Here is a 9,410-nt window from a genome sequence, read left to right as displayed (position 1 = left end):
GTGTGTTTCCTGGAGTTCAGTTTGGGCCAGGCTACTAAATGAGCACCTAACCTTTCCATCAACCTGGACTTAACACCTAGAATCATTTAAGACAATCTGAAGTGTCCATTTACTGATCATGGTGTGGGAAGTACCACACATAGAAGTCTTAATATGGACAGTCAGAGATACAACACAGCTCAGAAAAATAATCATGACTTAGATTTGAGAATAGTAGGTAAACCTGCATTTGGGGGCAAAAACCTGGTGGTTCTTCTATTTGGTCAAAAGGGGTATGATGGGTGGGTATATAAGTGAACGACATGGAGGGTTACTGTGTGAGAAATGCTGCAGCTGCAAGTTATAGAAACTCAACTTGCTTAAGCAATTTTTTAAAAAGGAATGTAAATGGCAGAATGTCCACTGGTCAGTTGGCTTCAGGTATAGCTGGATCCAGGTTCTCAAATGATGTCATTATGACTGCATTGCTTTCTCAACTCTGCTTCTGGTCTGAGGGAAGCTGTCTTCTTAAGGAGACACGAGCTTAGTGAAAAGAAAACACTCCTTTCTGAAAATTTCCAGTAAGTCAGGTAATTGACCTGATGTAGGTCATGTGTAAATTCTAGGGACTATTTAGCCCCACCTAAACTATAAAGACCAAAGGTGGGAAAGAGGTGATTCCTTAGAGGAAAACTGGGGTACTGTTGCCAGAAGAAAGTGGCAAGGGCACCAGACAAGAAAAAATAATAATTTTTACCTGTTAATCACACAAACTGTCTGGAATGTTACCAGAAGGAGGTATTGCCCTTGTCCTGGTAAGCAGTAAAGTCTGCAAACGTTTACGGGAGTTCTACAATATGCTCAGTGTCGTGTTACATATTTTCAGATCTTTCTATTCACTTGTTCACTGACCATCTGCCAGACGCTGCATGTGAACAAGCCACACTCCCAGACCTTAAGAGTTCAGACTGATGTGTCAATGCCATGATAGGGTGATCCAAGGGACACTGTGGGAATGTCCTGCAGGCCATCCATCCAGCCTGGGTGGTCAGGAAAGGCTTTCCAGCATAAGTATCATCCCAAGATATGAAGGATCACAGGAAATATATACAGAACCAGGGAAATACTTAAGGAAAGACTATCCCAGACAGAGGAGACGGTGTGCAAGATCCTGAAAGCAAAGGTGATGGCATTTTCACAAAACCAGAACAAGGCCTGTGTGGCCCTGAAGGGTAGAGAATAAAAAGATGTGAGAGCATTGGGTTAGACCCTTTAAATGAGTGAAGAGTCTGGTGTGTGAGTTAGGTTTCAATACAGTAGCTTTAAAAAAAAGATGAGATGAGGCAGCATGGGGCCAGATGGCAGCTTATAAATCATCCCTCAGAGGTGAACTCGATCCTGACGTGATAGCAGGGAGCCTTTGGGAGGGACTGGTGTGAAGGGATTTGCTGCTGGCTGGCAAGGAATGGAGAGGGTAACAGTGGGTGAGGGCGTGGCAGGGTGAGAATGGGCAGGGACTGGGGCCATTTACATGATTGGCTCCTGCTTTCTTGCACTTAGAGTTCTGTGTAGCTTTGCATAGGACATTTGCCTTCTCTAGGCCTCAGTCTCCCCATGTGTCAAAAGCAGATCATATGGTGTAGCCCCTTGGGATAATAGTCTGGCAGTTCCTCAAAAGGTTATGCATAACATAAGGTTTCCATATGACCTAGGAATTCCACTCTGTACCCAAGAGAAGTGAGAACACACATCCACATGAAAACTCACATATGAATGTTCATAGCAGCATTATTTATAATAGCTACAAAGGAGAAACAATACAAATGTCCAAATAAATAGATAAATAAATAAAATATGGTACATCCATACAGTGGAATTTTTACAGCGATAAAAAAAGAATGAAATGCTAATACAGCCTACAACATGGGTGAACCTTGAAACACACTAAAGAAAGAAGCCAATCACAAAAAAACCCACATTTATGATCCTGTGTTTTATGTCCTGTCCATGGAGACAGAACATAGATTAGTGGTTGCCAGGGCCTGGGGGAGGGGAATGGGAAGTGACTGCTAATGGGTACAGGTTTCTTTTCAGGGAATGAAAATGTTCTAAAATGGAAAGTGGTGACAGTGGCACAACTTTGTGAATATACAAAAACCACCAAATAGTACACCTTCAATAGGTAAATTTTGTACATGTGAGTGATATCCCATTAAAGCTGTTAAGGCAGGCAGGGGTCATTAGTCCTCGGCCACAGACATCAAGATCTCTAGTGACTGTGGCTATGAGAGGCTCGTGTAGACTATACTGACTGCAGACGGAGTCTGGCTGCAGAGGGTCTTGGGACAGCTGGTGTGTTCCTGAGCTTCTTAGGTGCTTTCACCCCCAGCCCTGCCACCCCTCCTGGTGACCTAGCTCTCACCCTGATCTACCTGCCCACCTCCCTTCCAGGTCTCTTGGCTCTGCCTCACTGGAACTGGCCTGGGAAGACCAGCAGGGTTCAGAAATCTGGGTTATGTATCCATGCTCCTCCAAGATGGGCTAGTCCCCAGTAAGCAAAACGTTTCATTTTTGCAGTCAGCTCACAAAATGCCAGCCCTGTACTACCTTTCCTTTCTCCCATTTCTTTGTGAATTTCTTTATCATTTTTAATTTTTTATTACGGAAAATTTCAAACATATCCAAAAGAGGGAAGAACACATAATGATGTACCTATCACCGTGTTTTACTAAGTGTCAATATTTTGCCAATCTTTCATGTATCTCCCAAACCCATTTTTCTTTTCTGGAATGTTTTAAAAGTAAATCCCATATTTCACACGTAAATATTTTAGTAAGTGGAGTGCCTGCGTGGCTTAGTCTGTTAAGCATCTGACTCTTGATTTTGGCTCAGGTCATGATCTCATGGTTGTGGGATCAAGCCCTGCGTCAGGCTCTGCACTTAGTGTGGAGCCCGCTTGGGATTCTCTCTTTCTGCCTCTCCCCTACTTGCTCTTTCTCTCTGTCTCTCAAAATAAATATATAAATGTTAGAAAATATATATTTTAGTAAGGATGTCTAACAGATAAGGAATTTTTTAAATATAACCCACAGTACCATTATCTTACCTAATTAGACATTCTTTAGTATGTCCTAAAGCCCAATCGTGTTCAAATTTCCTGTTATCTTAAAATGTCTTTGTACAATTGGTTTGAATGAGGATCCCCAAAAGGCCCCCATGTAGCATTTGATTTCTGTGTCTCATAACTCTTATTTTTTTTCTTTTAACTCTCTTTTAAATTTTTTTTTTCAACGTTTATTTATTTTTGGGACAGAGAGAGACAGAGCATGAACAGGGGAGGGGCAGAGAGAGAGGGAGACACAGAATCGGAAACAGGCTCCAGGCTCCGAGCCATCAGCCCAGAGCCCGACGCGGGGCTCGAACTCACGGACCGCGAGATCGTGACCTGGCTGAAGTCGGACGCTTAACCGACTGCGCCACCCAGGCGCCCCTTAACTCTCTTTTAAATAGGTGCCCCTCCTCATCCATTTTTCAAGCCACTTATTTGTTCTGTAGAATTCTGTGAGTCTTTAAAAAAAATTTTTTTTTCATGTTTATTGTTTTTGAGAGAGAGACAGAGCACAAGCAGGAGAGGGGCAGAGAGAGAGGGAGACACAGAATCTGAAGCAGGCTCCGGGCTCTGAGCTGTCAGCACAGAGCCCAACACGGGATCGAACTCACAAATCGAGAGATCATAACCTGAGCCAAAGTCAGACACTCAACCAACTGAACCACCCAGGCACCCCTGTGAGTCTTTTTTAAAGTATTCCTATCTAGGGGCGCCTGGGTGGCTCAGTCAGTTAAGTGCCTGACTTCGGCTCAGGTCATGATCTCACAGTTCCCATGTCCAGCTCTGTGCTGACAGTTCAGAGCCTGTAGCCTGCTTCGGATTCTGTGTCTCCCTCTCTCTCTGCCCCTCCCCTACTCGTGCTCTGTCTCTCTCAAGAATAAATAAACATTTAAAAAAGTAAAGTATTCCTATCTCGATGGGAAATCAAATCTTCAGATTGTTTTTCACTTCAAGAAAAGATTAAGGAGACTAAACTAGTGATAGATGCATAGATGCATATTTTTAAACAAACAAAAAAACAAGCAATACCCCTGGAAAACAACATCTAACAAAGGAATTGTAATCACAGTACACTTCTTGAGTCAGCTTGATTCATTGTTTCATGGTTCTAGTATTGTAAATGCAGAAGAATAATGACATTAACAAAAGCAGTACAGAAAAACGTAGAAATGTGGAAAGCTAAATCTTCATATTCCTTAGTGGTAATCAATAGATGAAAGTCTAAATCTGAAAAAAAAAAATAACATGAGCAGTACAAGTCTGGCACTTAGATAATAGATATAAAAACCAGAAGAGGGCCGTCTGGGTGGCTCAGTCAGTTAAGTGCACGACTTTGGCTCAGGTCATGATCTCATGGTTCGTGAGTTCGAGCCCTATGTGGAGCTCTGTGGCTGACAGCTCAGAGTCTTAAGCCTGCTTTGGATTCTGTGTCTCTCTTCTCTCTCTCTCTCTCTCTCTCTGCCCCTTCCCTGCTTATGCTCTGTCTCTCTGTCTCTCTCTCAAAAATAAATAAACATTAAAAAAAAAATTTTTTTTAAGTAAGAAATAATCAGAAATATCAGAAAGAGTTGACAGGAATTGGAAGTGAGAGGGAATGGGCTAGGAAACAGTTGGTTTTAAAGTGTATACCAGATTATCATATTTATTCACACCAAAAATAACTTTTTAAAAGTTTCACTCAGCTGATATCACTGGAGGCTAAAATCTGAAAAAGAATGAGTTAAGACTCCAGAAACACTTGTGGCTTAATTTGGCAAATTCTGTGAAGGAGTGTAACTCTCCACCCAACCCTCTGAGTTCACAGCACAGAGAAGGTTCATCTGGCTGCACCTTCTCCCACCTGTTCTGTCTTTTTGCTGGTGCCTGCCAGAGTGACCAGCCAGAATGAAAATGCCAGCCAACTGTCCTGGACATTGTCTAAGCAGGAGACTTCATCATTGCCAGCCACATCACCTTTGCCTTTTCCTCCTCTCTCCCCTTCCTTAGGAGCCTCTAAGGTACTTTTCAGTGGCTGCTCCCAACAACTCCCAACTTTGTTGGAAGATCCTTCAAAAGAGATGTACTGGAGTCTATTTTCATAGCCCAACACAGCAGGGCCACTTGGAAGGGCTGGGATGTTCATCTCCCTCCCATCTACCTCTCTGAGGTACTTCCTCAGGGATAGGATGGTGCCATCAGTATTAAGAGCACCGGTTCTAGGGGCGCCTGCATGGCTCAGTCAATTAAGCATCCGGCTCTTGATTTTGGCTTAGGTCATGATCTCATGGTTCGAGTCCCGTGTCTCTCTCCCTCCTCTCTCTGCCCCTTCCCCCACTCATGCATACACACATGCTCTCACTCTCTCTCTCTCAAAATAAATAAACGTCAAATAGAAAAAAAAAAAGGGGGTGCCTGGGTGGCTCAGTCGGTTAAGCGTCCGACTTCGGCTCAGGTCATGATCTCACAGTTTGTGAGTTTGAGCCCCGCATCAGGCTCTGTGCTGACAGCTTAGAGCCTGGAGCCTGCTCAAATTCTATGTCTCCCTCTCTCTCTGCCCCTACCCCGCTCATGCTCTGTCTCTCTCTCTCTGTCAAAAATAAATAAACATTAAAAACATTTTTTAAAAAATAGCACTGGTTCTAAAATCAGACATATAGCTTGGTCTCTTATGTGCTGTGTGACTTTGAACAAATTACTTAAGCTCTCTTGAGTTTCAGCTTGCCAGCTGTAAAACGGAGAGCATAATAATACATAGGTTCTTGTAAGGACTTAAAAAGAATAACACGTGTAATAAGGTCTTCATGGCCAATTAAGTGCTTCACAAATGGAGCTATTAACCATCTCCCAGATACTTGAATCATCCCCCACCTATCCCTGCCATCCCAGAGTCTCCAGGATGATGCTGACAGCTCCTTTTGGAGCCAGGATACTCCCCACCCATACCTGTGCTCCCCATGTTCCCCATTTATACTTATCTCCACCCCCAGCCAGTCTCCCCTTTCCATAGAATCAGTTTACATCTTGCCTCTGGCCAAAGGGATCATAATCTCACTTGCCTTTGTGTAGAATCTCAAATCCCCTACCAATAGATGGTTTGGAAACAATGAGATTGGGGCTCCTGCCTCCAAAGAGAGCACTCAGGGAGCAGTTGGCTGGTCTTTTGTGGATTGTAGGATTGGGCACTATCAGGCCAGCAAGACTGCAGGGATGAATGGGTAGTCCTACTTGGGGGAAACTGAGGAAGAGAACAAGGCCAGCTCTGAACCTGCTGAAGGAATCTCAACATCTCCAAAGAAATCTCACCAGAGAGTTCACAGGAAGCAATGACAGGAGGGATTTGGACCCCTCAGCTTCTGTAGTGGGCCCCTAGAACTACCTTCCCCTTAAGACTGCCCATGGGGGAAAAAACACAGTTTCCTCAAAGGAAGTTAGGATGCTGTCAGGAAGAGAGATGGATCTTGGACAATGCGTTAAAAAATGCCAATTATCTATTATGTATAGAATCAGGATCCAGATAACTTCTCACAAGATCAGAACAACTGGCTAGATCTAACAAGAAAAAAATAAACAAGAAACAAATGTGAAGTCTTACCCTGAGGGTCAAGAAACCAACTGCACACAAAGAGGTGGGGAGGACCTAGTAGACTGATACTGGGCAACAAAGTGATGTGGCTGCCAGAAACATTAATTCAGTGTGAGGTCATATTAATGGAAGAGGAGAATCTGGGAAAGGGAGGTGAAAGTCCAGCTTTGTCACCAACTGGGTTCAGTTCTAAGAGTTATACTTTAAGGGGGACATTGTTGACCTGGTAAGAAGCCAACAGAGGAAGATGTCAGAATGCTGAGAGCCCAGAATCCTGTCCTTTGAAGAAAGGCTGAAAGAACCTCATTCTAGAGGAATGAGAGGTGCCTTTACAATTCTGAAGGGGTTCCCACAAAGAAAATAGTAGAGCTGGTTGGATGATCAGGTGAACTGGGAAAAGCCCAGTTTTTCTCCTAGAGTCAGTTAGAGCAGCTGGATTCTGGGGGCACCTGGGTGGCTCAGTCAGTTGAGCACCAGACTCTTGATTTTGGCTCAGGAAGTTATCCCAGGGTTGTGGGAGCCTGTCTGCCTCGCTCTCTGCCCCTCCCTCACTCAGGCCCAGAAGAAGGAGAAGAAGAAGGAGGAGGAGGAGGACAAGGAGGAGGAGAAGAAGGGGAAGAAGAAGGAGAAAAGCTGGATTCGGACTCCACCATTTACCAGCTCTTAGGGACTGAACACTCTTCAAACTGCAACATGTCAGACACAACTGAGGGCTGAGTGTTGCTATTCTGTGAGAGCCAAAGGTAGGCAAACACCGGGAGGAAAATTTCAGCTCGATGCTAGGAAGAATTTTTTTCTTTTTTCTTTTATTTATTGTTATTTTTATTTTAGAGAGAGAAAGTGCAAGCAGGGCAGAGAGGCAGAGGGAGAGACAGAATATTAAACAGGCCCCAAGCTCAGTACTGAGCCCTATGTGGGGATCAATCCCATGACCCTGGGGTCATGACCTGAGCCAAAATCAAGAGTTGGATGTTCAATCGACTGAGCCACCCAGGTGCCCCTCTTTCTTTCTTTTTTAAGTGATATTTAGCATTCCTATCTCTGATCACAAAAGAAATACATGGTTGTGTAGAATATTGGTAAACAGAAAAGCAAAATTAAATAAAAATCACATCAACTACTATTTACCTGCTAATAATTAGGGATAGGATAGGTAGGATAGGTACACAGATAACATGGATGATAGATAGATACATCCAGGTAGATATTAACAAAAATGGGATCATACAAATAATTATCTGAGAGAACAGAGTATCGCCACATAAAGATGTATGTATTGGTATGTAAGGATGTTTATTGCAGTATTGTTTCTAGTAGAAAAGAAGTAGCTGTAAACCAGCTAAATACTGTTCAGTAGGAGAATGTTGGGAATGTGCGTAAATGACAGTGCATCCACACCATGCAGCACTCCACAGCTAGTTGAAAAAAGGGTGGAGCTAATAAGTATGCATTGCCTTCAGAATGTTTCCAACATATATTGCTTAAGGCCAAAAGAAAGTTAGAGGATAATATGCGTAGTATGATCCCATTTTTGTGAGAAGAATAGCATGCACATACATGTTTTTATAAGTAAAGGAAACAACATGATGCTAACAGTGGGTACACCTGGGGAGGCAGACTTGAAGAGGCCACAAATAAGACATTGAATGTGTTCTTTGAACATTTCTGTGTTGACTTGGGACAATCAGCCTACATGATTTTTACATAGAATGACTGAAATTTAAATAAATAAACAATAATCTACCCTGGAAATTTCTCCATGGCATTAAAGATTTTACATCATATTAACGACCACATGTATTCCTTGTGTAAATTTCTCTTAATGTTACTGAACCCGATGGTGGACATTGAGTACATCAGGAGCTGTCCAAAGAGGGACCAGGGGCATTCTGACAGTGTCTATCAAGACCTGAAAATGTGCAGACTCCTAGATCTAACCATACCTCACGTAGGAGATTATCCGACAGGCACACTAGTGCTTGTGCCCCAAGATGTCTACCCAAGAATGGCCCCTGCCTTATTATTCCTGCCAGCAAGAGGCTAGAAACAATCTACATCTCCAACCTCAGGACTGGATAAATTAAAAGTATAGGCTGAGTGCATGCTTCAATTCTCAACAGCAGATACAAGAAATGAAATGGATCTGTAGAAATTTACATGGAAAATGTGCCAGCACATATTCCACCGTGAAGAGAAGAAAGGCAAGTTACAGAACAGTATGTACAGTATGATCTCATTTCTATTTAAAACGTATATGTGACTGTGCATTGAAAAAGATCTGAAGGATAAACAGCAAGCTGTAAGTAGGATTTACCTCTAGGTATGTATGTATGTATGTATGTATGTATATATGTATGTATGTATATATATATATATATGTATGTGTGTGTATATATGTATATGTATATATATGTATATATGTGTATATATATGTATATATATGTATATGTGTGTATATATATATATATATATATATATATATATATATATATCCCTATAAGGATATAGGTATACAGGTATAAAGACAGTGAGCTCCACGAGGTGTGCAAACCAGGATTGGCTGTCCCTTATTCAGGGATGCTGCGGAAGGGAACCTCGGTTCCCCTCTTAGCCCTGAGAATCTCCGAGAGAGGGGAGGTCAGGACGGGGAGCAGAATCCACCCCTAAGGGGAAAGGGTTAAGTGGGGATGGCTTTCCTGTGGGCGGGCTCGGCGATCGGCAGCGCCGGGCTCTGTTAGCCAAGTCTGAGCATCGCGGAGG

Source organism: Lynx canadensis, chromosome A2 (assembly GCF_007474595.2).
Source record: "Lynx canadensis isolate LIC74 chromosome A2, mLynCan4.pri.v2, whole genome shotgun sequence".
In the NCBI taxonomy this organism is placed as follows: Eukaryota; Metazoa; Chordata; class Mammalia; order Carnivora; family Felidae; genus Lynx; species Lynx canadensis.
The sequence above is the reverse complement of the archived record's forward strand: the minus strand, read 5'-3'. Positions refer to the sequence as shown.